Here is a 27,651-nt window from a genome sequence, read left to right on the forward strand (position 1 = left end):
CATTCTTGCTCATTTCATCTTTGTGAAATTCAATTAAATATTAATATTAATTAATAAAATTGATAACAATTACATCCCTATAAATATTTAATTAGTGGAGTGAAAGGCCAGAATTTCCTGAACTGTGTTTACACAAAATCCTGCTGGACACAGCATCACCACTACCTCCCCACACAGGGACGGCAAACAATTGCTGCTCACCTCCAATAACAAAAAAAAGCTAGGAATGGGAAAGATGATGACACTGCACTAACTGGAGTACTTTAGCTGACAATATGGCCATACAAGCATGTCATATCATGCACGATGGCAGTAAGAATGGCCATCAGCCATTTCACCGCACAGAATCATAGAACATCTTGGGGTGGGAGGGACCTTAAAGATCTCCCGGTTCCAACCCCCCTGCCATGGCCCCTGCTATGGGCAGGGACAAAATGCCATCTTGATTTTTTAAGTCAGCTCAATACTTAAAGGTAATTTCTGCAGCTACACACACATTTCTTTCCAAGAAAAGTTTAGAAATTTAAAGAAAACAGGAAAGATTAATTTCATTCTCTTAAGGAAAGATTCTGGGGTATATTTTGTATTAAAAAAACTATGCTTATTTATTTGAAAATAAAGACAAAAAATACATACATCTTAAGTACCTCAAACCTAGAAAATAATAGTTTATTTACTTATTTCTATTAATTTCAGCTGCAATGTATTGCTTTTGGATTCTCTTCTCAAGAGAAGGAAGGAATATGCATCTAGTTCCATGGAAAAATACATTTTACAAATGCAACGTGTATTATTTCAGACATCAAAAGTCCCAGCTGACATTACACAGTACAAAAGTCAGAGAAGAATGGTAGAAATCCAGGTATTCAAAAAAGATACAAGAGAGGGGAGAACAAGTGAATTTATCTGAGTCTTGATGTGTTTCCAAGAAAGAAACAAAGTTGATCTTGTGCTAACATTGCATCTGAAAATTCTCCTGTTTCTCAGAAGCAAAGAAGATGACTGAGTATTGTTTTAATCATAAGCCGGTGTTTTCGGTGGATCCACCAAAGATAGTGTCTCAACTAGCATTTTGGACCCAAATATTGAGCTATGAGTCATCTGACTTACAAAGCCAGCTCCTTTGTCTTCTCTAACTCATGCACTGCAAGAGAGAAATTATAACATCAAATGTAAGGACTTTTGCACCCTAGAATGGCAGGACTGAAATTTAGCATATGAGTAAACAGCTGAAAGGGAATGCTTTTGTAACACACTGCAAGAAATGCTGCATATAAAAGCACTTTTGAGAAATATGGGCAAGTCTGCAAAAGCAGCTTATAGAGCTCAGGCAGTCCGTACTCCCAGCCAAACGGCAGCCTGCTTCTCCGGCCAAGCTCAGCACACCAGTGGTGGCATTTTAGGTTCAACTTCATGGAAAACAATGATAGTTACTGTAGAAATAAACTCTACCAACACACTTCTTCAGGGGTATAATACAGAAAGACTACAGATTTATAAAATCTGTTGCCTAAATTTTTTGGATAATGAAATTCTCAGGATAAACCAGGAGTTTATTTTTATACCAGTTCCGACAATTTTTGACAGTCTGCTTACATTATCTCCTAAAAATATTTTCTTTCATATAAAAAGCATACATTTCTAGTTGGACCCTACTGCTTACTTTGTTAGAAACAAGCAACCGAAGGATAATAATGTTCTTCTCAACAGCCCAGTAAAACTCAGTCACTAGGCCAACATCAAAAAACCTCACCAGTTCCTGATGTCCCCTGAGATGAACAAGGCAACAAAAGCCCAGGGTGGCAGGGGTGACACGTGGCCACATAGCTCAGAACAGTGTCACATCACTGTTTAAGCTCAAAGAAAGTGACAGCTCAGAGGACACGCAAGATGCAGCAAAAAGCCAGAAGAGTTTATAAGCAAACATATTACAATGCTATTTAATCAAGCAGACCATTCCTGATTTCTGCAAGAGTGCTACTGAAAACAAACAAAAAAAAATCATAATTTAGTTCAAAGAGCAATAAAATAGTAAAAATGCTATAATTAAAAAAGGGAAAACACCAGGTAAAGTAAACAGAAAGAATACAAAGAATTCAAACTAACTTTATAGCTGGTTGCTTGATGATATACCCAGGACTGCAGAGGCGATAAAGATCCCAGCCATGCACCCCAGCCACCTCCTCATGCAAACGATTTCCTCAGGACCAGGCCCTGCATTTTTGCATAGCACCCAGGGACACGAGCAGACCATGGCCCCAAAGTACGTGAGCTTCTGCCACGTTACGGAGCAGCAGCACCACACGGCTCACATCCTGGTGCCAGCATAGATGCCTGCGGTCAGCCCAGTTTGAATGAATGGGAAGCACTGGGACCAGACTGGGTGGTGGCTGGCAGCCAAGTACATCAGGCAGCCTCTGGTATACACAAGCTTCAACTAGGGAAATTTCCAAAAAAAAATTAGGAAAAAGACTTTAATGACAAGGGAGGTCAGCCTCTAGAACAAAAGGTCTGTGCTGGCCAGAGGAAGAGAAATCCTGGTCCCTGGGGATGTCCTAAACCCAAGGGCTATGCCCTGAGCAAGCTGACCAAACTTCAAAGCTGGATCTGAGCCCAAAGATGGCCCTGCTTCAAGCAGGGGGCCACGAGAAAGGACTTGCAGAGGTCTCCTCCAGCTCTGCTCATTCTGGGTGCCCACTTGCCATCACAGTTTCATGGAAAAGTGAAAGCTGGGGGTGGAGGGGGGGAACAGTTTACTCTCAAACTACTCCACAGCTTTAAAGTCAAGTGATTCAAAAGGTCAGATTATTAGTTGGGGAGAGGAAAGAAATGTCAAGTTCTACTTTCATTACCGCCCACCGTAACTTCACAGTTGACTGATATTCACAAAGAATATGAAGACTCAGATAAAAGCTTCATCTTGAGCTGCTGCTGCCTGTACTACTTGCTTACCTATTAATTAGAGAAGATAGTAATAGCACAATAATACAGTTCAGTTGTATTCTTACATCTCATTCACTGTCTCCCCCTTTTCCCTGTCTTTGAGAAAGGTACACATTACTAACCCACTTCTTGTAAAGCTCAGGGAAGCTGTGTTATCTCTGGAATTAGAGCCGTTCGTTATTCCATTTCAAGCTGCAATACTGAATTTATCAAGCATTCAACTTTTTTTTTAATGCACTTACTATTAAACATATTACTGGCATTTATTAGCATTGCTGACGTACCACAGAATGTCTAAAAACATCAGAAAATTGGTGCTTTGATAGCACGGACAGACGATGCTGCTGCAGCTGGCTCTGGCTCCGTGGGATGCCCCGAGCCTCGCAGGCACCCACTGCACGTTGGCCTCAGCTCGGCCTTTTTAATTTCTGTTGCTAGTGAATACCAGGGTAACATGCCACCCGTAAGCCTCGGGATTAAGCTGCTATAAACAGTCACACACTCAGCACATATAAGAACTGCCAAAACTTCACGGTAAAAATACCCCCGTAGCACAGTCGCTCCGGTTCGAGCTACCCAGGACGGCAATTTCTTTCCTAAGTGATGACAAAAAGAGTCCATGGAAAGCCACAGCAAAGATGCTGTAACATCAGCCGTATGGCAACAGCCAGCTGAGGCATTTATTCTCGGTCCACATCGATTTTTATGCATTAAAACAAATACTTGCCTAACATTCAGAAAAAATGTCAGCGCACGTTACTTCCTGTATTGCTGACATTTCAGCTAAGCAGGGCATGGCTTGACATAGTTTTCTAAGGCTGAAAGCACCATAATTGTGCTGGGTGTTTTTTAACCATGTTTTACATTACCTTCACCACAACATTTACATTTAAGAGATGTTACAAGATGCAAATATATGCAGACATAATTCAGGCACGGCAAACTACAAAAACATTCATAAAACGGTAAATCTGCCTGGTGTACCCATAAGGGGATACAACATATTCTTGTCAATATAAGTAATTTAAAAACAAAGGAAAAAAACAGCAATTATTTTCTTTTAAAACAAATGCAAAAACTGCTTGCAATTAAATAATAATAACAGAAAAAGAGTACACGAGAGCACTTTCCTGCACCTATGTCTTCAAAACAAGGTCTTAATTGTGCTGTATAAAAACTACATTAGGGCACATTAATACATATGAACATTGTATATATTGCTGTAATTATTTGTGGTGACTCTGCTAGGGAGGAGCCTGAATAAAACACACCTTAGGATGTATTTAGATGACTGCAGCTCACTTAGCAATACCAAACTTGCCTTTAAGCTACCACACTCAAGTAGCACAAATATTTTTTTCTGCAGGAGAAGGTAGCTCAGTGTAAGTTGCCACACCTATGCGAGAGGCTACCCAACCTGTGGATGAGGAGCCACGCCGCACCCTGTCTCATCACTGCCAGCAGCACCTTAAAGCCTGGGCACCTCCACAGTTGGCCATGCATCTTCTGCAGCGCAGAGAGTACTGCCTCCAATTACTCTCCCCAGTTCCTTGGAAGAGCTGAACTTTTCCTCCGTAAATCCATTTGCTGGGTCACAGGCACCACATCCAGTATCTTGCAGATTTGAGATCAGGACCAGCTATTCCACAGCTCAGAGGCTGTGTAATCAGAATAAAATAAACACCGGAGGTTCTGGAGGCAAAAATGTAGTCAGATAATTTAAAATGAGACAGGACGGTGTCCCCTAAAGAGATTCCTCTTCAGAAAAAAAGGTGATATAATGGAAGACTGGGCATCGTTTACAACACCCAGTGCATGCTGCTATTACCTTGCCTTACTGAGAGGGGTTGGTGTCCTTACGGCAGCCCCCTCCAAGCACTTCAGCTAGGCCCGAAGTTTTGGATGCAGTTATTTTGAATTCTGTTATTTAAGATCTGTTCCAAACAATGAAAAACAGTCACTTTGGACACAATGCTTTCACTTTGTTTTTACAGCTTGAAAAAGCCAGCAGTACATTTTTCAAATTAAGCAAGTATGGCAATAATCAAAAAACTGCTGAGTCCAAAGATATGTTCCTCTTCCTCAGAAAAGTCAAGCATCGGAAGAGAAATCTGCTCTGAGCTGTACATAACGCTGACTTTAAACAGGCAAGTCAAGTCTTAAACAATCAAATTCTCCAGTTAGTTAAGGAATAGATGACTGCTGAATACTAAAAGCTTGTAAGTGCTGGTTTGGATGTGTTATCCTTGCTGACTAGTTGCTCAGTGGTTATGAGTGGTTAAGGCTCCACAACACGCACAGCTTGAACCATGGGCCACATCGACTCTCCTGACCTTCCCACCTCCTGTCGCAGTGCTTGCCCACAGTACATTTTCTCATTTTAAAGCAAGTCTAGTTATTTTTCCCGGTTCATTTTTAAGCTGCTAACAAAATAATGAAAAAAGCGAAGATCAATCAACACGTCGGTATTCCATTGCACTTTGAAGTTTGAAGCACAAATGGTTCAAAATGTAGCAGCTCTTATTTTCTGTTTAACAAATAACGATTTCTCTCTGAGTCACTAATGGAGCCTGAAATTAAAATAGATTTTTAGCTGGACTCCTGCTCACACGCTGGTGCTGCCAGCAGCAGCCCGGCCCGAGCTGCTCCCAAACTCACCCCACACACTCCCAGGAGACCCGCAAAGGGTCACAAAGTTTAAGGACCTAGGACCTCGTTCATTGGGCTTATAAATCGAAAATTAGGTCAAACTTGGACTCAAGCTACCTCAGTTACTGGAAGCAAAGGCTTAAAACTAATTAGAATTAAATGCTCACGTAGGGTATTCTGGAGATGACCTAAGTGTGCTGTACGCATTCAAACCCACCTGCACAAGGAGAGGAGGAGAGTGTTTGTCACAACATGAGCAACACAGCAGCTCTGCTACAAAGGTCAGCCAAATTTCATATTATTTTCTGGCAGCTTCAGGGCAGGTAGGTGAAAAGCATCAGCTTGCCTGGAGCTAACTGCACGAGGTATATGACTTAAAACCAAATCTGAGAAAACAGCCTGCACCGAGGCCGTTGAGTTGCCATCTCCTGAGACCTTGTGCTCAGTGCAGACGATACGGGGCAGTTCTCTTCCCGACACCACATCACCTGAGCATGTTAAAAACAGCACAAAGATTGTTTCTCATGTACCCGGTGGGCGGGGGTGCAGCACTCTAAATGCAGAGTTCTTTAAAAAATACATTCCTTGAAACAGGTAACGGAGGAAATATTTAAAGAAAACACAAAAATAAATAAGCTCTAGCAAACAGTTTAAATCCCAGCTGTATTTTTAGCAGAAAGAAGAGTCCTTTGACAACTGCTCTCCTCCCTCCCCCCACAGCTACCATTTAGGAACAAGAGCACTTCCATCCCCATACCTAGGGAATGAGCTCTTTGGAATAAGAAAATGAAAGGACTGGAATAAATTCAGCAAGAAATCATCAAAGCAGAATAAAGGAGCAGGCTGTATCCTAATGAATATAAAGTGACTTCAAACATGGACTTTAAACACCTTCTGTGCATGGTTTTACAAGCTCAGGAGATGTATTTATGGCCCAAATTGTCCTTCTACAACTTAAGGAAGGTATTTATTTTGCTTAGAAGACCTAAAGACATCAGTAAGGAGACTAACGTATGCAGCTTTCACCTACCTACAAGGCTCTTAAATTCTCCAAATGATAAGCTGTGTAATTGCTCTAAAACAAGTCTCTATAGCAAGACAGTAGTGAAAGGTTAAAAAGACAGAAGTGACAAAGGTTCATCAACACAGAACATACACAAGAACATTAAACACTCAGAAACCACATAGCTTGTCTGGCATTGCTGCTAATGGCCTGATTTTAAGCATTTAATCCAGGACATGCCTCCTTTCTCAAAAAGAGGTTGATTAGGTTAATGCAAGGACAGCTACACAGCTGTTAAGAGTATATCCTTTGAAAGCATGTTACAAAATGAAACTGAGTTCACATGGCCAACTATGTTACCAATAATATCTACCATTCTCCATCAAACTAAGCAGTTTATCATGGGATTACAAGAAGATTACTGAAATGCATCATATAAAAAAACCTACAAAACAGATTTTGACACAGTGACAGCCTGTAAGGAGGAAAAAATACAAAATCTGGTAAAAAAAAAAAATTAGAACCTTTCTACTCATACTTGGCTCTTTATATCATCATAGTTTTATATTTTCACTAACATAGCAACTTCTATACATTATAATCATAGGATTTTTTATTTTTTTTTTTTATCTCATATTATCAGCATTTACTAGCTCAAGAAAAACTTATTAGCTGAATATAGCAAAATCTACTTAATTGGGAACAGAGGATTGAGAAGAACCTCCAGGGTAATTGAATCCAGCTCCTTGCTGCTACTGGCAACCAGAACAGGATTCTTTCAGAAGGTCATCTCAAAAAAAAACTTGGTTTCTTGGTCTGCTAATCTCTTCAGAAAGCTATTCCAGGACAGCCTCCTTCTACTAGGCAGAAAATCTGCAATTTTCATCCTAAACTTATTAATGACAAACATACACTTATTTGTCCTCAGATTAACACAGGATCACTGTCACAAATGATACGAGCACTTCTGAGGTACAAAGGCCACTGAGGCATTTCATTATAAGTGAAAAGGAAAAAATGTGGAGTATGATAGAAATACTGAGCATTTTAGCACTGAAATAACAGGCTGCCTTTTAAAGTCTTCAGGTACTTGATGGAGGAAAAAAAAAAAAAAAGTATATCTTCAGTATTTGTTGACTAATTCCAATAACTACAAAGCAGAACAAAAACAGGAGGAAACAAACAGTACAGGATAAAAGCAAGCTGTAGTACTGTAATAAAGGTGTTTTGTTTCATTTTTTAAATTTCTGAAATTGTTGCTGAAAGGGAAGAAAAAAAGCATAAACTTTCATTTATAATAATAAGCTTTCCCTTTAAAATTATTATTTGTATTAAAGGGTGGCAGAACCCAGTGAAAAATCTAGAGCACATCATCGAAGAGACAGAAGGTTTTGCAACAGCATGAAGGAGACAGTTCAGAACAAACCATAATTACAAAAACCTTTATACTCATTTGTAGAGAGCATTACTTTGACTGTTTTGTTGGGAAATTCCCCATTCAATTAAGTCAACTACTACTTTGGCCACGCAGGTTCCTATGAAAATTATGAAATAATGCAAAACGGTCACACAATGGAAGTAGTCACAAACACGGGCACTTTCACTTCATATTTAAATTCAAGCTTTTTTAAATCCTCAAAATACCAGCACTCAGTTTCTCCTGTTTAAAACCACATATTAAACACTGGTATGGATTTCCACTTGTATTTAACAATGAAAATTACAAATAAAATAATTAAGTTTTCTACTTTAACTGCGTTCTTCTTACATCATACATTTAAGGATATTAATAGAGGCCCTAAAAATAAGCACCACACAGATCAGCCAGGAGAGATACCTAATACTCAACAAAACGCATTCGAGGGGATGAGAACCACGGCTATTTTTAGCAAGAATAAGATTTTCTCATATAAAGTACTTAAGAGACTAACTAATTTTATGGGAAAATGAAAAAGCTGAAAACAAAGAACACCAAAAATGTTACAACTCGTTGTCATCTGGGGATATACCTTATTTCCCTGGCATTCAGGCAGGAGAACATTATTTTTGGTATCCCTCATTTCAAGGTTTTTCTACATTTTAATTGTGAAATGTATCATTTCTAGGGTGCCCAGCAAAAGCAAAGAGAAGCAAAAATTAGTTACAATTAAAAATAGGTATGTGTACATATATATATATATATATATATAAAAGCATAAATTTATCTATATTGTCAAACTTTATATAAATATAAATAATGTGAATTTGTGAGACAAATAAATACTATGTACTTATGTACCACAGGGTCAGAGACACTGGCTCATCACCAAAATCTAATACAAAGGAAATCTTCAGCTCTAAACCCTTTTAAGGCTTTGACATTATTTAAAATTAAAACAAAGGATCAAGAACTAAACAGACGCGTTTCAGATTAGGAACTTAGGTATTTGGGGGCAAATATAGAAGTTTCTTCTAATGTGACTTAAGCTTGATTAAATTATGATTTCAAATGAATATTATTTTATTCTAAGAGCTATAATTACACAATAAGCTGAATATAAATGAGTTCTGTAAGCTTAAAAAATGATGAGATGACAGCACTTAAACTCACCAATTGTCTTAAAAGTTAAATTGGTAAAACTGTTTCCTAGATTTGAAGACAGAATTAACAGCTTCAGCTGTGGAATATTCTACCTAAAAATAGAATATTAGCTAGTATAAATGGAGCATTCTGTGCAAATTTCTGAGCCATTTTGCAGAAAAACTGAGTTTCAACAATAATCTTATGGGTTTAACTACCTTGCTCCTAAATTCATGTAAATGAAGGTGACAAAAATAAATCACAGCAGGAACAGACCATGGGACTTTTTCCACATTCAGGACACTTACTAATTAGTAATGCAAAGTAGTAACAATACAGAAATAAAAACTTGTTTGCTCTATTCACATCAGAATGTAATCACTGCATTTCTTTCAGTTTCCTAAAATGATCCTTCTGAGATTGTCTTTTTTGGCAAGTGAACTCTTTGCACCCAACATCTTACATATGGTCACCACAAAGCAAGCCGCAGTGTATAGTTTTTATTACCACCACACTGAATTCAGAATAATGAATCTTTAATACCATAGCACTCTTGGAGTAATCTACTTGCAGGATAACTTACAAAAAGGAAAGAAAAAAAATTTACATGAGAGCATTAAGTGCCAGTATTAAAACAACACATCACAGAGAATGCAGAGTCCAGTCAAAATTTCCAACAACCAACACCTCTGAGAGTGCTAACAGCAGTGAAACAAGGTGTCTTAAATCTTCTTTTTAATTTCTTCCACGATTTCATTAAAGGAACATGTAACCCTATAAAATAATCCACTGCTACTGTCAGGGAGGAGGAAGTCTGAGAGGACAGGGGCAGCTCACGCTCATCCAGCACGATCTGCACAGAAACAAACGTGCCAAGTCCCAAGGAGAGATTATCTGGTACCAAGATGAGGCTGGCAGTATCAACAATCTTCGGTTAATTATTTCTAAAGAGTAATAATTAATGTCTGGGGGAGGTGGAGTGGTTGCTCCAGATCTTCCTAAGCAAGATATGCAAAGTCCTACCACTTCCAACAAGACGACACTTCCCTTGGCAGAGGTGTTCTGCAGGGAAAAGTGAGAAATTCCCCTCGCAAGCTAAAAATGGCACGGCTCTGAAGTGCCAGTTCCCAAATGTTCTAAGTATTTTATTTAAATAGGAGAAACAAAATAGATTGCAGGTATAAGAAGTATATACTTGCATATGCTTGTAAGTAGTTTACCTACAAGTATATATATAAATAAATAGTGACAGAAAAAGGGATGATGCTTTGAACTAAGAGAAGGTGGGTTTAGATTAGATGTAAGGAAGAAATTCTTTACTGCGAGGGTGATGAGGCCCTGGCCCAGGCAGAAGCTATGGGTGCCCCATCCCTGGAGGTGCCCAGGGCCAGGCTGGGGGAGCTTTGGGCAGCCTGGGCTAGGGAGGGGAGGGGGATGAGATGGGCTTTAAGGTCCTTCCAACACAAACCATTCCAGGATTCCAGGATTCTATGATAATGCTAATTTTTCAAATTGTTACCTGGGGACTGTTCTTAGAATAAAGGCAAGGAATAAACTGCCCAGCTGCTGGCCCCACAACAGGGGGGGGTGCTCCCCTACAGCTCCCCCAGTCTCATCCCTCCACTGCCCATCAGGGAACGATCAGGTTTCAGCAGCAGGGCCTGAAGGAATTTGTAATGTTGGGGATTCATACCACACTAATCTTCCATTAGTATGAAGTATTTCAGACACATCCAACACTTGCAACGATGGGCCTGACTTTGGGTTGTTTGGAGAAGCTCCTACCCTGCAGAACAGCACAGGACACATCCTGCTCCTGCACAGAGCGCCCTGCAAACGGTGCTGGACTTTTCCTACTCCTCACGTCATGGAAGTTACTCTTCCATGCAAGGTATCTGGAAATAAAAGGCTGTAATGCAACACATGGGGAAGGGGTTTCTAGGTTGTTTTCAACCCATATAGCTAACTGGTGTAGCTCAGAGTGCAATTTGTTGGGAATAAGAAAAAGAACCTGATGAAGTCTCCCGGGAGAAGATGCAAGTGGCATTGGAATTTCATTATAAATTGATTTCTGATCATAATATTGAATAAACTTCACATTTAAAGAATCAAAAGAACTGCTTCAGGATACATTGCTAAAATATTTTTGCGTACGCTAAAATGACAACTAGTGGCAAAGCAAAATAATAGGATCTGAGCATCCTGCCGTTTACTAATTACAGCTTTGATGCAAGTAGTTTGATGCAAGTAGTCTTTAATAAAATATCACTACGCACTTTTCACTTATTGCTAATAATAAAATATCAGTAACTGAAGAAAGCCAACCCACACCTAAGGCCCTGCTGAAGACTCAGTGAGACCTAGAAGGAAATACTTCCTTTCAAATAAGATCCAAGTTGTGAAAATGCGGTGAGACAAAAACTGAATTTTTTCAAATACTTGCAAAACAACATCCTGTGGAAGTTTTAGCTCCTTGGAACACATCAGTTCCTGCAGCTTGCCATCCAGTGTTCAAAAAACACGGGAGACCTTTAGCGAGGCGTGCAGGCAGCTGCCACCCGCTGCCAGGAGCAGGATGCCCGGCAGCACCCAGCTCCCATTCCTGTCCCTCACCCTCTGCCAAAGCTCCTCCTGCTCCCTCTTCTCCTCTTCCTGTTTCTCATCGCCCTCTCCTACGTTTCCACATGCCTGTCCTGATGGCAGGAATTCAGGGCAGGTAAACCCTGCCAGGCACAAATCCCTGCCAGGCTGGGAGAGGAGCAAAGAGAAGAAAATCCCTTACACAAGTTCCACCCCAGAAGCTGTGCCAGGGGCAGGGCATTTCTGGCCCTACAGCCCTGCTCCAACACAGCCCTGCCACACATCTGGCAACCCCCAGGACACCCTGTGTGCTCTCCCTCCAGCTTGAGGGCCACCAAAGCAACATCAGACCCGAACAGAGCTCAAAGAAGCTGCTCTGGGTATGATGATGAAAAAGCCATTCCAGGATGAAAGAAACAAAGTCAAGGTGAGCAAATTATTCCATGCATGAGAGGGTTTGTAGCCACGTTGGAGTCTGTATTTTTAATACATCTCTATCATTCCATCAGTTTCAAATAAGGAAACATCCCAAAGATGGTGATAGCATGCTGAATTTGTTGCTATCCGCTACTATAAATAGTTTTTCCAGGCTTTTTAAAACACAGCTGTACCAAGTTTCTACCAGAAAGCGAATGAAAATTGTACAGATATTGATTTGCTGCATCATTGTCTGTTCCACAAAGGCTGTGGCAGTACCCACCACCATCCCATTTTTTCTGAAGACACATTGGTCACACATTGCAACCTTATTATCTGCAAAAGATGGAACGCCATCTGCAACGAGCTTTTAAAATGCTTCTTTGAAAACAGAACCCAGCCCTGATAACAAGATTCTGAGAGCATGACTGGATAAAATTTTTTTGTCTTAACCATGGCCCAAAAACAGCGACATGCTCTACAAGGAGTCTAAATTTCGGAAATAGAGTGCAAATAACAGCAACTTAACCATAAATTTACCTCTTCAGCCCTTGCTTGTGGCCTTTCAGCTGCAATTTAACAACGCTGGCATGGCAGACACTGCTGGGGTACAAAACGACGTGCAAAATTTCTTATACCCGCATGGATTTCCTCAGTGAGATCCTGAAAGGGACTAGAAAAAAGGGAGCAGTGCACAGACTTCCCAACCTAAACACATAAAATCTTAACTAAGAAATCAGAATTTAAATTCACACCTGTCAAGCAAGTGATAAAACGACAACGTTGGAGCAGTGACAAGCTGGGGTCTGGCATGGGCAGGGTTGTTGCAGTTTACAGAAACTCATCACAGAACTGAATTAGTGCCAACTAAACGGATGATCCTAGGGACAGATTACTCCAGAGCAAGCAGCCATGGAGAAAGGGATACATTATACATCTGTTCTCCTTTTAACAGCACTTCACTTGCACAGCATCCTAGAGAAGGCAAAAGAGGTTTAGAAGAGAATACACTTTCCTGACAGAAAGCTGGATGGAAGAGAGAGATAACTCCTTCTTCAGGTAAAGCAGAAAAATTATAACAATTCCTCAGTGAAAGGCAATGTGAAGTGACCCTGCTTCTAGACAGTGACCTCCTCTGGAATATTCAGCTTGAAAACAAGGCAGCAGCTCCCTCGAAACACACCACAGAATAAAGAGCAAGGGCGAAGGCAGGAGGGGCTGGAAACAGGCAGCACTGCTCCAAACTGCCCTGCTCTGTCCCACAGTGGTTCAGCCCTTCAGTGCTCAAACTCTTCAGGACAAAGATCCTGGTAAAAACAAACCCATCTTTGCACAAGACGTCGTGCTTGTGCTCATAAACAAAGTGTCTGTTACACATTTATCTTATGTCCTTGATTCTGCCACAACCTATCACCCGAGCACTGCTAAGTTTCACTGTTTTATGGGTGGAGCAAATATTACTCTAACACTTAAACGAGACGTAATGCAGTTGCATTTTCAGTGATTTTCAAGAATCTTGAATGAAGACAGAAATGCAAAGTTACTGAGGAAAACCAATGTTTAGGAAACCTGAGATACTTTTAGCTCAGAGTCCCATAAGCACGTTATGCTCTGCAAGTGCACGTGCAAAAAGAAAGCTGAAGGGTATGCAGACACAGGTTATAAATGAGAACTAGAACTTCTGGATCTCTGATAAACTGCTGCCTTTTAAATATATCAGGAATCTGTAAGTAAAACGTTGTGTTATCAGAAACCTTGGTATTTTCTCAAGAGAACATATGCAGATTTTTTTTTTTTATTATTATTTTTTTTTTTAACCCTAAAGGAAAACACCACCTCTGCAAAAGGTTCTTATTAGGGAAATAATCTGGAATTAGAAAACAGAATTTAAAAAAAAAAAAAAAAAATCCAATGGTTTATTGCACTCTGCTACAGAAGGGAGAGAGTTTCCCATCAACACAAAAACCCTCTTGGACACAGCTGTTCTGAAGCCAAGGAAGCTTTGACATTTTAAGTTGTTCAATAGAAGCTCTGGGCTAACTGGTCTCACGAGACAACTTACCGAATAAGATATTCCGAGAGGTTTCCACATCCTAACTCAACTTCAAAGCACTTCACATTTTAAAACCAGCAGTGCCTAATTTTAGGACTATTACACAGACGCTGCACATGTTCCACAATAACCAGCATTCTACCTCTCCTAAGCCCAAGTCCAAAAGGCGCATTAGCAGAAGATTTTTTTTTCTACTTTCAGCCTGTGAACTTTTGGAAGGATTCATTACTAAGAGTGATGAAAGAAACTGGCTTTTTATGCTGGATTAGCAAGGAATACAGCACTCATTATCTTTCAGCACCTTGCAAAGCCCTTGTGCTGTAACTGCCACTGGAGGAGCGATGCTCCCAGTATCTATGCAGAGCATGAGGCTGTGGTGAAGGGAAGATGCTGGGGGTGCTCTTGTCAGGGCCTCAGGACAGGAGGCTTCAGAATTGGGACACACTGTTACGAAACATCGCAGGGCACCAGGTTTTCAGAGCACGCCTTGAGAACTGTCTTTGTGGCAACATGGATTATGTCATTAGAACAAATTAACAAAATACCAAAGGTGAGGGTTAAGGAAATATTAAAGGGTTGATTCACAGTCCTAAGGCTGTCCTTTTAATGCAGAAATTAAGATCATGTTCCTCCAAAAATAAGGAGGCAACACAGTGAGGTTGAGACTAAATGAGGAATTCCAAGCACCTAAAAACTGCAAGCTCTAACTCTCGGAAAGCCACAGACACATTTTAGGCTCCTGCCCCTCGCCTCGCACACAGGCAGATTTCAAACTGATGGAAACCTGAGTAAATCACAGAATTCACTGGGGTGATTGTCAGAGAACAAAGCAGTTGGAGAGAAGCCACAGGAGCCCAACTCCAAACAGGTCTGCTCAGGTTTCTGACGAGCTCACTCACATAGACCACAATTTGCCATCCAGCAAAGCTGGTACTAAAGCAGCTCCCCCCCTAGCAAGGTTTCTCCCATCTTATTTCACAAAAGACTTAAACATATTTCCAACAGATGCGTTTTGTACTCCAGTAATTTAGTGATATTTCCTGATGACTGGTTAACACAAAAGCTGGAGCTGGTTGATCCAAAGGCTGCATCTGTTACCCTGCGTCTCACCATCAGGTCAGAATGAATTTCTGACTGCTGAAAGAGAGATCACAGAACAAATAAGTCTCTGTTTTTAAGCCTCAACCTAGGCCTAAATAATTTGCCCATGCAACAAGAATTAGAATGAAGTGATTTGTATTTCCGAGGTAGCCTGAAATGGGGGGGAGGACATTTTCTTATCAATATTACAGATAGCACATAAAAAAAAAAAAAAAAAAAAAAAACACAACTTCCTGATCACTTTCTCAAGCAAGGTCATTCCCTTTCTCATCACCTGTTCTATTTCCTCTTATTTTTATTAACTGCATACAGCAAGATAACCTGAATGGAAGAACTCATTCTCCCTGACACTCACCAGCAACTGCAGACCCAGCCTGGTCTAAGGAGCAAGTTCCTCCCTCCACAAAACACAATCAGCTGAGCCTTCCTTACACACAATCCAACAGCACTACGGGAAAGTTGTGTCTTAAGTGGTGAGGCCTTCCTTGCCAAGAACAGATTTCAAGTGTATTGTATTCTGCTCCGTTGACAACTATTTTTAAACGAGGGAAAATGCAAACAAACAGGCATCTTGGGATCGTTAGCTCTGGCAGATCTCTGTTTGCTGAGAAACAGAGGTTTTTTCCTAACAGGATTAACACGGTGTAGCATGGTAGCAATTATACACAACCCACTTAGGCACGACACAGGGTAGCTGAAGCAGCCAAGTCCAAGACAAACCACCAGCTCTGCCTCTTCAAGTTGTGCTCAGCAGTGGCCCTGGGGACTACGCATGCACTGAGCACAACAAAAACTGTGGAAAAGAGCAGGATGGCACATGCTAGCTGGGACATGGCAACAAACCCGTCCCAAAGGCCAGGCTTTGTGCTTTGATAGACAGCTGAACTCCAAAGAACAGCACGCCCAGGTGATTTCACTCAGAGGTTTTAGGCATTATACGTGTGCAGGGGACAAAGCCATCCTATGAGTTACCTCTGAAGTAAGGGTTGTATCTTCTCCTGGCTTGTTCTTCATTGCTGTTAGAAGTGGGGTGTGTATAATGAGAACTGCTGTGCCTGGTCTGCAAATTGGCAGCTCTCTCCTGACGGGGCATGTATTTTATCCAATGAATCTTTCAGATGGAGTTTACAGCTCTGCCCTTACAGACATAACCAGCATGATTTAAATGATATTGATTATTTATGTGACATAATATCTTGAAGTAAAATTAATAGACTATAATGCTATCAAAATTTGAATACCAGCTCATGCAAATAATTTCCACTTCAGGGAAAAATATATGTGAAATTATAGCATAACCTGTCCAAACACCAACCCATTTAGATTACTAAACTGTAAAACTTTATTTTCTGTAAGAAGGGAGTCTTACTTTACTAAATATTAATACAGAATTCTGTGTAATACAAGGCTTTGGTTATTCAGAAGATCTCTGCACGGCAAATAAAAATAAGTACTAAAGCCTATAGTGGTAACTGCAGATTAAGGTCAGATCCCAATAGGTGTTCCATATAGAACAACGGAATAGATAGATGTTCTGTTGACTGTGATACTGATCCACTCACATAAAGCAGCTTGGACGATCCAGGTTTTAAAATATTAAGGGGAACATTTATTAGCTCAACGTGAATGCGATCCTGCGCTGATATAAAGAGTCCGAATGCAGGACTGATGTGAATTGTGCTTTGGAAGTTCTGGAAATACATCAGTTACACTGCCCGCTGGCCAACCTAGTTTCCATTCTCTACACTTCACATTTGATGGTTCTAAAATTAAACCCTGCTGATTTTATCACCAATTTCCTCTTCATTTTGCCACGTTAGATGTCAAATGATCTGTATGTCTGACACTGCCCTTTTAATTATTACAACAAAAGCCTGAAGATGATACTATACACACGCACACACCCTTCAAAGGCTCAGTGAAACACAGGCAACGAGAATTCAAAGGTCAATATTTGCATAAATTGTACAAAAGCCAAGAAAGAACAAGATTTATTAAAAATCAAATTCTCTATTAAGTTCTACAATTAGTATTCTTCTAATGTATTGATTTAAATCACAAAATAAGCCTCATGGAGAGTGTTTAGGACTTCATTAAAATTTACTGAGCATATTTGTCAATGCTGTCTACAGAAAGCTTGTTTATAAAAACCTGCATAAACCCAATTAAACCTCCCCGATACGTTAATGATGTATGATGAAGTCTCTTATTCCCTTCATCCATCTTCAGTTACACATTTACTTAAATAATCAATACCCCAAAATTATGACGCGTCCATAAATTTATGGCCTCGCATCAATGAATTCGTTCACTAAATGTCTTCTAACATGAAGGCAGTAACATTAACCTGGCCACGCACGTTTCATCATACAGCTGTCAGGATTCAAAAGCACTTAAGATGACAGTAGCAGTAAAAAGCCTTGGGACTCTTGTGTCCCAGTATGCCCATTACAGCAACTGGGTACTTTAAATACTGGAGCTGTAGTTGCAGCAGATGAATACAAATGTGCACAACACCATGGACCCAGAGAGACGTTTAAGGCATGGGCAGCAAACAAAAATCAAAGATCTTCTAGAGAAACCAGGAAGGGGATGCAGTGGTAATAAAGATATGTCTTCCCAATACAGAAATCTCCTTTACCGAGCATTTTACAGTATTATTATGTTTTTTATTCTATTACTGATAATAATAATAATAAAAAAAATCTGTTTCATATCTGCCGCAGATACTAAGGCAGCCTTCCATATTCTGTTCTGCAGATTTTCAGAAGTACCCTGAACTTAAGGTACCTTCTTTTCTTAGGGATACTTGTTCTACAGTAGCCAAACCCGAAGAAATTATGTAAAACACTTGCTTCCACCAAATGCAGATATAAAATAAACAAAGTCATGAATAAAATACAACCCTTAAATGTTTGTAACATAATGTACTTGTATAGTAAAATGAAAATTACACCTGGCCTTGTAGCAGCACCAATAATAGACAAACTACAATTCTGGTTTTGCAAAACGTTCAGCCAAGCAAACCCATGCTTGAGCTTAATTAAATGAACAGAACTTCACAGAGTCATTAAAAATGAACCGTTCCTCATTACACAGCCCCAGGAAGCTGAAGCAGGACTTGAGTTTTGCAGGAATCTTAGCAATAAGCTTCCCTGCCTTCTGCAAGTCGGCAAGGGCAGGCATCAGCTTTACAGCCTACAAGATGTGTCAACACCTGGTACCTAAGGCAGAACAAAACACTTCGAAGTAGTATTTGGAGAAACAATTGGCAGCAGCATACATTATAGCTGAGAGTAAAGTTATCTAATATGATAGCATGCTGTGCAGTTGACTTGATGACTATATGATCTTGTAGGAAACATTGCCGCTAAGAAAAATGTTTAAAACATATCCACTTGCATTTTAAAGCTCTCTTTAGAAACTATGTTGTGGGACAACGCTCCTTTTAGAGGCAAATCAAGAATATTACTGCATAGGCAATTCACAAACTAATATAAAAAACCTAAGTCAAATTCAGGGAGTTGTTAGCTTCATATCTATTAGTTTTATAAGATCTGGGAACAGGAGAAAATCAAGATACATAGAAGCTGCCACCAACTAGCAGGATGTCATCTTCAGGCACACAAAAATCCTCTGGGGATCAAAGGTGGATACAGCACCCATTAAACACTTCCAAACCAGAAATGCCTCAGGTACAATTCTACCTATGATTCACGTAATCTTAACGCATAAATAAGACAAAAAAATCCCTAAGACAACAGCAACAACCCCCCCCCCCCCCCCCCACCTCTCGAAATCACAGAACAGCTCTGAGTAATATGCTCAGTTTTCAGGGACATCCCCAGGGTTCTCCCAATGAGGTTCCTTCCTCCATCCCTTTCACCCAGAGATCCCATCACCTCCGGCTGGAAGTTGGCTCCTAGCTGGGGACATCAGCCCCATGGGCAGCAGGACAGGGTGAAGAAAAAGGCAGGCACTGGGCAGCCAGGGGTACCCGAACACAGGACACCAAAAAACTCTGTGCACGGGGAATTTTGCAATGGACAGGGAAACAGTGAAACTGCAAAGACATTTAACTTGAAGAGCAATTATAAGGGGGAGCTTTTTGCACTTGCCAGAAGTTAGTTTCAGCTTATCTGCAGAGGGAAGATAAGCATGCAGACCACGATTGTTTCCTAAGATTTAGTGCTACTTGAGAAAATCTCAAGATCAACCCACTGCAATACTAACATACACAACAGCTGACCACAAGATAAGGCTTCTTCCTGCACTCTTCACCAAAATGTAAAAGTTACCAATGTTTTAACATTAACAAGACCAATTCCTCGAGACAACAATGTTTTGAAGTGGATTCTGGTGGACGTGCTGGTGAGTAAAGGGCAAAACAGAAACCTGACATGAGCTAAAAGTTGAAAGAAGAAACTTCCTCCAATTCATGCTAATACATGAAAAATGTTTTGTTTAATTAAGAACTAAAATAATGCATTTATCACACATTCTGGGGAAGCTAAATCGCTGTTAATTTTAAATGAAAATGAGGAGTGAAATGTTTGTGCTTTGGAAACAGTGACATAGAGAACCACTGAACACAAGGAAGTTCAGTGCTCTTCAAAAGGAGAATGTCTACCCTCTGTCCATACCCTGCAGCATGTACTTTTCCCCACATTGAATAGAAAAATAATGAAGCAAAATATCTGATCCAATCTGAGTTACTATTTAATTTTTAACATATACCAAGTAGACATACTCATGTACATTATTAGTGCCTTTGAAATGCAAGCATAAGGAAGGCTAATTTCTAAACAGACTTATGTAGGTTTATAACTTGACAACTGTTAATTAAATTGTTATCAATATTCACTATTCATTACTCTATCGTATTAAGGATCACTTGGAGGAAAATAGTTTTCAGAAATATTATCTCCATAAAATTTTGCTGCAGACTAAAAATTGTGACTTCTAATGCAATCAGAAGCCTCATTTATCTACATGCAAATGTTTACAAGATATACAATAATTAATAGCTTTATACAATTCTTTTGATTAAAACCAAAGAAAAGAGGAGTGATGGCTGCAACACAACTTCAAAATTACAATTCTGGTGTTTTGAAGATGGGTAATTTTCTTAACAGAAAGCAAGAAAAATTAAGAAAACCTAATTATTACATGAGGTAAATGAATGGGTGACACAAGCTGAGTTGACCATTGCCCTTTCATAGCCACCCTTCTGACAGGGTCAACAGTCTATAAAAGTAACTGTAAATAATGAGAAAGTATTCATGTAAATCAAATTATAACTAAAAGACCGAAGTAAATAAGACTGAAACCCACCGAGAGATACATGTGCATGGGTTAGGCTGCCTGGCTCACAAGGTGATTGTTACGAATGGCATTCATGGAAGGCAATATTCACAAAAAGCTGTGACTGACAGGTTAACAGCCGATAACCACCTCCCAGGCACTCTAGAGCCCTACACATCCTCATCATACAGCACTCCGACTTGCAGCATCTACAGGAACTACAAACACATAAAAGTGGCTTCTGTTACCCCCTATACACAAGTCATTTCTCAAACTTTTATGCCTTCTACTGCAGAAGTAAAAGCTGGGGAACAGAGCCTGAAGTATTAATTAAATAACTTATTATTTTCACCCTTCACCTTGAAGGGAAACAATCCCCTCCAGACACACACACACAAAATAAAAATAAATAAATAATTCTCAATGCATCTCAAGAGGGAAATCTGTTTTCTTCATCTTTCTGCAACTCTCTTTCCAACATTTCATTAAATTCTGCTCATGGCATAAGTCATTTACATTTGCAAAAATCTTGTATAAAATTAACACCATATGTGGCTGCGTAGCAGCAGTTGATGTGTAGTATTACACTCAAACACGAGGGAAAATAAAGAATATGCCAAACTTTATCTTCCCCAGGTCTCAAACTGGTTTATCTGTCAACTCTGAATGAGCTATCACTCCCACTTGTTTAATTAGAAGCTGAAGAGCTTCACAGAACTGCATCCAGGGCACTGGAACAGTCAGTTTCTTTTAACTGGAACACACTGCTGGGATATCGAACAGATTCAAGTAAACAAACCAAAACTTCACATGTCAGAAGTGTGGGAAGGGTGAAGATGTTTCTGCCCTTGAAATGTAATACAAGAGGGAAAAAAAAAAAAATTAAGCAAAAAACTTTTGCTAGATAAAATGTAATTATGTTCCAGTTTTGACGAGAACAATATCAAGCAATTTTCCAGGAAAAAAAAAAAAAAAAGTAGTACAATGGCACATTTCTCTCCTTTATTGTCATGGTCTACATTGAATGAATTGTAGATCGCACACCTATTTTTATTTGATGCATAGATTTATTATTTTTGTGTGTGGCATGCATGATTGCAGTAACAGGGAATCTTCCCTCTTCTGAGGCAGGTGCCCTACAGACCTTTTTCTATAGCAGCAATGCTCAGAAGCAACAAACCCCCTTCCCTGCACAAAAAAACTGCCAGAAGAGTAACGTATACATCTCCATTAATTAGCAATTAATGCTCCAACAGAAGCAGTTTTGTAGAGGAAAACGCTGCTAGAGCACCCACACCACCCATATTCCAGGGGTGTTACAGTGGATTAGCCACAGTGTGGTCCAGGAGCCCTTTTAGCACCTGGAAGGCATTAAACATGCTCCTAAAACACAACTTTCTCTTTAGTTTCTCCAAAAAGTGCTCTGAGCCACCCAGTGCTACCAGCTATGGGGCACAGTCAGCAGGGATGACTGGGATGCATCTTTCCAAGCAGCTTTCCTGGCTCAAACCAGCACTCCTTGTGTACCCACACTCATCGGGACTCAGGAGTTTTATCTACATCTGTCACGGCTGTTCCCACTAAAAACTCGGAACATGAGTAATTTTTCCAAGATCTGTCAGAGTTCAACAGGAACAGAATCGCGACTTACACTCAGGCAATTAACAGGCCCATGTTTCCTCACAATATGGGACATATGTTGCAAGGGGAAGGAAAGGGACAGCTGAAGGAGGGGAAGATAAATAAAAGCTGACAAGACAAACGCATAACAAGCATCTCATCTCCGTGCTTGTAATCTGCATGTCAGATTAAGTGCAGATCATTAAAATTATTGTCCTTTGAGAAGGAGCCCACAGATTAGACTGAGGGAAGAAGGCCAATGGGAAGGACAAAGCTGGCCAGAGGAATGATGGAAATGATCTGTGTACAAACACAGTTTTTACTCCCAGTTTGGTTGTTGTTTTTGGTTTTCTTTTGTTGTTTTGCTCTTGGGTTCCATTATTGAACAGATACCTCCAAGTTAAATGCATGAAAATATATTAAAAAGTCAGCTGCTTTAAGTATATCTATATTAAGTCTCCCTCTCCGAAGAATTCATGTTGACCTTTAAGCTATGCAGAAAGTATCAGCAGCCACGGACTCACAACAACTTCCATGGAATTCATTTCTCAGTCTCAGGCTTATAGAAACCTTAGATAATGTAAACTGTAGGCACATGAGTAATTACTACAAAGAGCACACAGCAAAACACACACATTGTTCAAACTGCAGTCAGTAATACCCGCTCTTACCATAGAAATGATAATGATACCAGAGAAACAGCTCTGGCACAGAGGGGGGAACTTTGTAGCTTATCCACCCTCAGCAAAAACATTTCCAAGTAAGGAAGATAGAAAACATTTTTATGGGAAGTAGCACAGCAATGTAACGCTTTTTTTTTCATTAACTTTTCTTTTGTTGTTGTTGTTGCAAAGAAAACAATGTAGTGAAATGAACAAGAAACTGTTGGGGGAACACAAATAACAGGATGGGAAACTAAGAACTAACCCTTGATCTATCCACAATAAAGAATTAATTGTGCTGCTTCCCCTGCAAGCCTGCTATAACAGAACTGAGAATTAATAAAAACCGTACATGTAAACCAGGTCACAGGTGTTCAGGTTTCATTGCTGTAAGTCTTCAGACCACAGATATGGCATTAAAAATGAGTTCTGGACACACACCCCACAAGATCTTTAATACAACATTTTGAATGAAAACAGATTTTAAAAGGAGGAGGCACCAGTGGGTTCTTTGGTCTTTTCTATCTCTATTGAAGTAGTTACGATGGACGTTTAACTAGCCCAGCACCAGTTGCATGAGGAAATGCACCTAGCATGATACAAGCTGTCTCAAAAAGCTTGCCATGGCTACTTCAGTTAAAATCCAACTTTCATAAAGAGATATTCTGAAAATAAATAGAAAGAATTAAGAGAACAAAATTGGAAAGAGCAATAGTTACGCAGATTAGCTAAATATAATCAGCTGCTTCAACTGATTTCTCTAATTTCTATTTACATAAATTAGAAAATGCATGTGAAACTCTTCCTTGGCCAATTATTATCCTCAAGCCAAATGTACTTCCGAGCTGGACTACAGCAGAACACTGCACTTCAGTAGATGCTGCAGAAATCACATGAGAGGGGGAAATTGTGCAGTTAATAACTACAAATCTTGAATGTTTGGGAGAGGATTAACAGCAGGCCCTTGAGCAGGAGCAGGAGTTCATTACATTTGTATTACTGCAACTAAATATATTTTCATCTCAAGAAACTTGCTGGGCCTTCAGTTCCAAACTTAAATCAGCCTCAGAACATATGTGAATACATGTTCTTCCACATGCCTTCTTCAAATCCTAGTGAATCATTATTAGCTGTGCTCTGCTCACTGAAAAAAAAAGATACAAAAACAATACAAAAGCAAAACCAAAAAACCCACAAAATATTCTTAGAAATCAAACCAAAAAGAACAAATATAGATTCTACTCAGAATGTAACAATGAATATTGAAACTAAAATGAAGCCAAAATTTAACTTAAAAGCTTGCTTAATTTAAAGTCTGATTTCTTACAAGAGGAACGATCGTACTGTGGCAGACTCAGAAAAACGTTTTAGATGATTCCATTTTTCACATTTCCCTTGCAGTGTTTCCAGGTGCACGTTAGAAGAAAGCTTTCAGTGCCCCTGACAGCTTGCTGTTCTGCTTGACAACTTAAGAAATCCAAACAAAGCCATAACTCTCTCAAAGAGTCTTACCTTCATGTTTTCACTACCACAAAGACAATCAACAGAAAAACAAACCAACAGAAAAACAAACCAGCAGAACACGAGCTCTTGTTTCAAAAGCACAGTATTTTAGAACAGTTTATGTTTGTATAAACAGACAGTAAAGCACAAATTTCAACAACCAGCAACAACAGCAGAATGCATCCTACAAATAGGAGTAAGGAAGAAAATTATACCTAGGAAAAAGTTAATCCAGCTCTTTCAAGCTCATTTTTGAATTCACACCTTACCAGAGATGGGCTCTGAACTTCTCCACTGATACTTCTTAACTCCAAGCCCTCTCTGTGACAAATTTCCTATCATATCAAAACGCAACAGAATTCTGCAGCCTCCCCATGAAATAACATACTGCAACTTAGTTGTACACCCAAGTAGCAACTCTGAATGTCTATTTGCTGTTATATACAGTAGTTACATTAGAAAACTCACATTAAGGAAGAAAAACTACTTAGGACCTGGACTGTCTCTTGCTAAGCAATTGCATGGTAATAATGCAATTGTATCCTGAACCTCTGCTACATTAAGGGCATTAAAAGCCATACCAAAATTGAATTCGCTGTCCTTTGCTAATTTATGGGGATCCCATAATAATATATATATAAAAAAAAGTTTTGAAAAGCTTTTTAACATAATAAATGGAAATTTTTATCTTTGACTCCAAAGGACGCATTTAAAGGTTCTTGCTTAATGCTGAAGCTGAATGCTACATCAGAAATACAGGCATGGAAATCAGAAAATATAAAAGGATTACATACAACTGAAAGCATGTTCCAAGGCTCAAAGCAAGCCCAAATGAAAAAGTATTAATGGCTAAAAAAATATCATTAAGGTAAAACACTAAATTTCAACTTTTATATATATATATATAAAGTCATTTTATTTTGAGGGTGTGGTTTCAAAATAACATGTGAAATGCATTTGACATTTTTTTTTAAATAAAGTTTTAAAATATCTAAAAGCATACCGTGTTAGCTACAATATTTAATAATGCATAAGCACTAAGTTAGGAGTTTCAAATCATGAACTGCTGGCACAAATATTTGTAAAATAACTGCAGTTTAAGAGTATGGTGTGGCCTCCCCTCAAGCACAGTGTGGATACAAAAAGGATCTGGAGATGCTTGGATGCATCCAGAGGAGGACGACGAAGCCAGTGAGGAGCTGGAAGGCACGTCCTGAGAGGAGAGGCCGAGGGCTCTCGGCTTGTCTGGGCTGGAGGCCAGGAGGCTGAGAGGAGGCCTCACTGCTCCCTGCAATCCCCGTAGGTCCCTTCCAACTGAACTACTCTGTTCTAGAAGAGTCGAGTATCACTTAATTTCAGGGCATTATAATTACAGACCTTTCCTCTTCCCTTTGGTAACAAAGGCAGAGGAACGTAAAGCAACTTTGGAAATAATAAAACCACCCACCTCTGAAACCTGCCTGGTGTCAGGTTTCTGTCTAGCGGGAGATTTAACAACAGTCTTGAAAACGGAGCTAGAACAGCTTCTTACAGTGGAAACTCTGACAAACCAAGGACTTCAGCTATACCATGAGCTGTCACTGTAATATTTTTTTCCTTTCCCTCATGTCATACTGAAATTTCCATTATGTTCTTCATTTGCCATTCTCTTCTGTAAAGGTAGCAAAATAAAAAGCTATTTTGTTTGTTTGTTTTGTTTTGCAACCTACCTTCTAGTTTCACACAGGTTTATTTAATTCTTCACATGCTCACTGACTTCTATCGTTACATTTGTCCTTTCAGCTTTAGCTGGTGACTTGCTAACTGAAGCTCCAGAAAACTGAAGAGAACGTTTGATTCAGCTGTCTATCCTGGAAGTTTTATTTTGTTTGATTTTCAAGATTATCATCCCAAGAGCACAAATGCTCTTTGATTATAATCAAGTATAATGAATGAGAATTTCAGAAAAACAAACTAAAGAACCCAAACCACCACTTCCTGAACTTATTAGTTAAAACATTTGCTGAACTTATCAGTGCAACACCAATAACTTGCCACAAATTATCATGAAACTTGGAATTAAAACCAGCCATATTTCTTACAGTTTTTGACTGTGTAAGAATACAGAAAAAAACCACTGGAGTGCAACACTCCCTATTAAAGAGAAACTGCAGAAAAGTTTACTCTCAAAGACAGAAGTCAGGTTAGAACTTATTTAGTTCGCTGAAAAGCATCACTTCTGAAGCATTGAAAATGATAGTAATTCATTAAAAAAAAAAAAAAAAAAAAAAAAAAGGCAGCTCTATTGCTTTCATTCCTGCTTATGTTTATGTATGGCATTTGAAGGGAAGATGGGACAACTAAAATTTTTAGCTAGCTTCACAAAGATTAGTTATTATCAGAAAAAAACTATTCCTCCATTGCTACAATGATGGAAGGAATTCTAGCCACAGAGAACCAAATTCTGGAAAGAAATTGCCACACTAAATCTGGCAGGGGACTGCACCCACCATGAGGTACTAGCTGCCTGATGAGAAGAGGGAAGAAAGTCAGCACTGTGTGAATTACAAATCATAAGAAAGGTAACTATGTAATTTAAGCGCAGCTCCAACTATTTTCTACATACCAACGGAAATCTCTAATGAACATCTAAATAATTCCTTAGCAAGAAACCACTCAGCCATCCTGAATGGGATTCAGCAGGAAATGCAGATCCATTATAACGGAGGACCAGAGACTGACCCATATAGCACTGCTCTGAAGTGGTGAGTAGCAGAAAACTGCAGGATATTCACAGAATTTCATAGTAAGATCTTGGAACGGGGACAAAATTGCGTGCAAGATTCATGGTAAAACTGTGGTTGCATTCCTACCATGCCTTAACAAGGCACGCAGCATTTTCACTGTATGTATTAGCCATGCCCCACAGTCGCTCTGCAAGTCTCTACTTGAAGAAAGAAAAATATATTGCAACATCTTTGAAAGGCATCTCATCTACATTCAGTTTCACAAAGGCTTAACTTCAGGAAGTACCAACTAACATAAATTTTCACAAAAATACCACAGAATCCGTAATTTCACCAACTAATAAGTAAACACAGCATTCAGGATAGTCCAATACACTCTAAAGCATTAGCAAGTGACCATTAAAACATGTAATGAAGGAAACAAGCAAAAGGTGAGCTAATGCATACACAAGGTACACCTGCAGGAGAAGTGGGAGGGAAGAAGGAGAAGGTGGGGGAAGAGAAGGGACAGCAAAAAGCCTCATCAGTAC

The 27,651-nt window shown here is 39.5% G+C and overlaps 1 protein-coding gene across 2 annotated transcripts in view; it reads right to left on the bottom strand.

The window, feature by feature from the left end:
- PRKCA (protein kinase C alpha) overlaps positions 1-27,651 on the bottom strand; it is a 157,218-nt gene that overhangs the window by 125,737 nt on the left and 3,830 nt on the right. The gene's annotated exons all lie outside the window — the stretch shown is intronic.

Source organism: Aythya ferina, assembly GCF_964211825.1.
Source record: "Aythya ferina genome assembly, chromosome: 18".
NCBI lineage: Eukaryota > Metazoa > Chordata > Aves > Anseriformes > Anatidae > Aythya > Aythya ferina.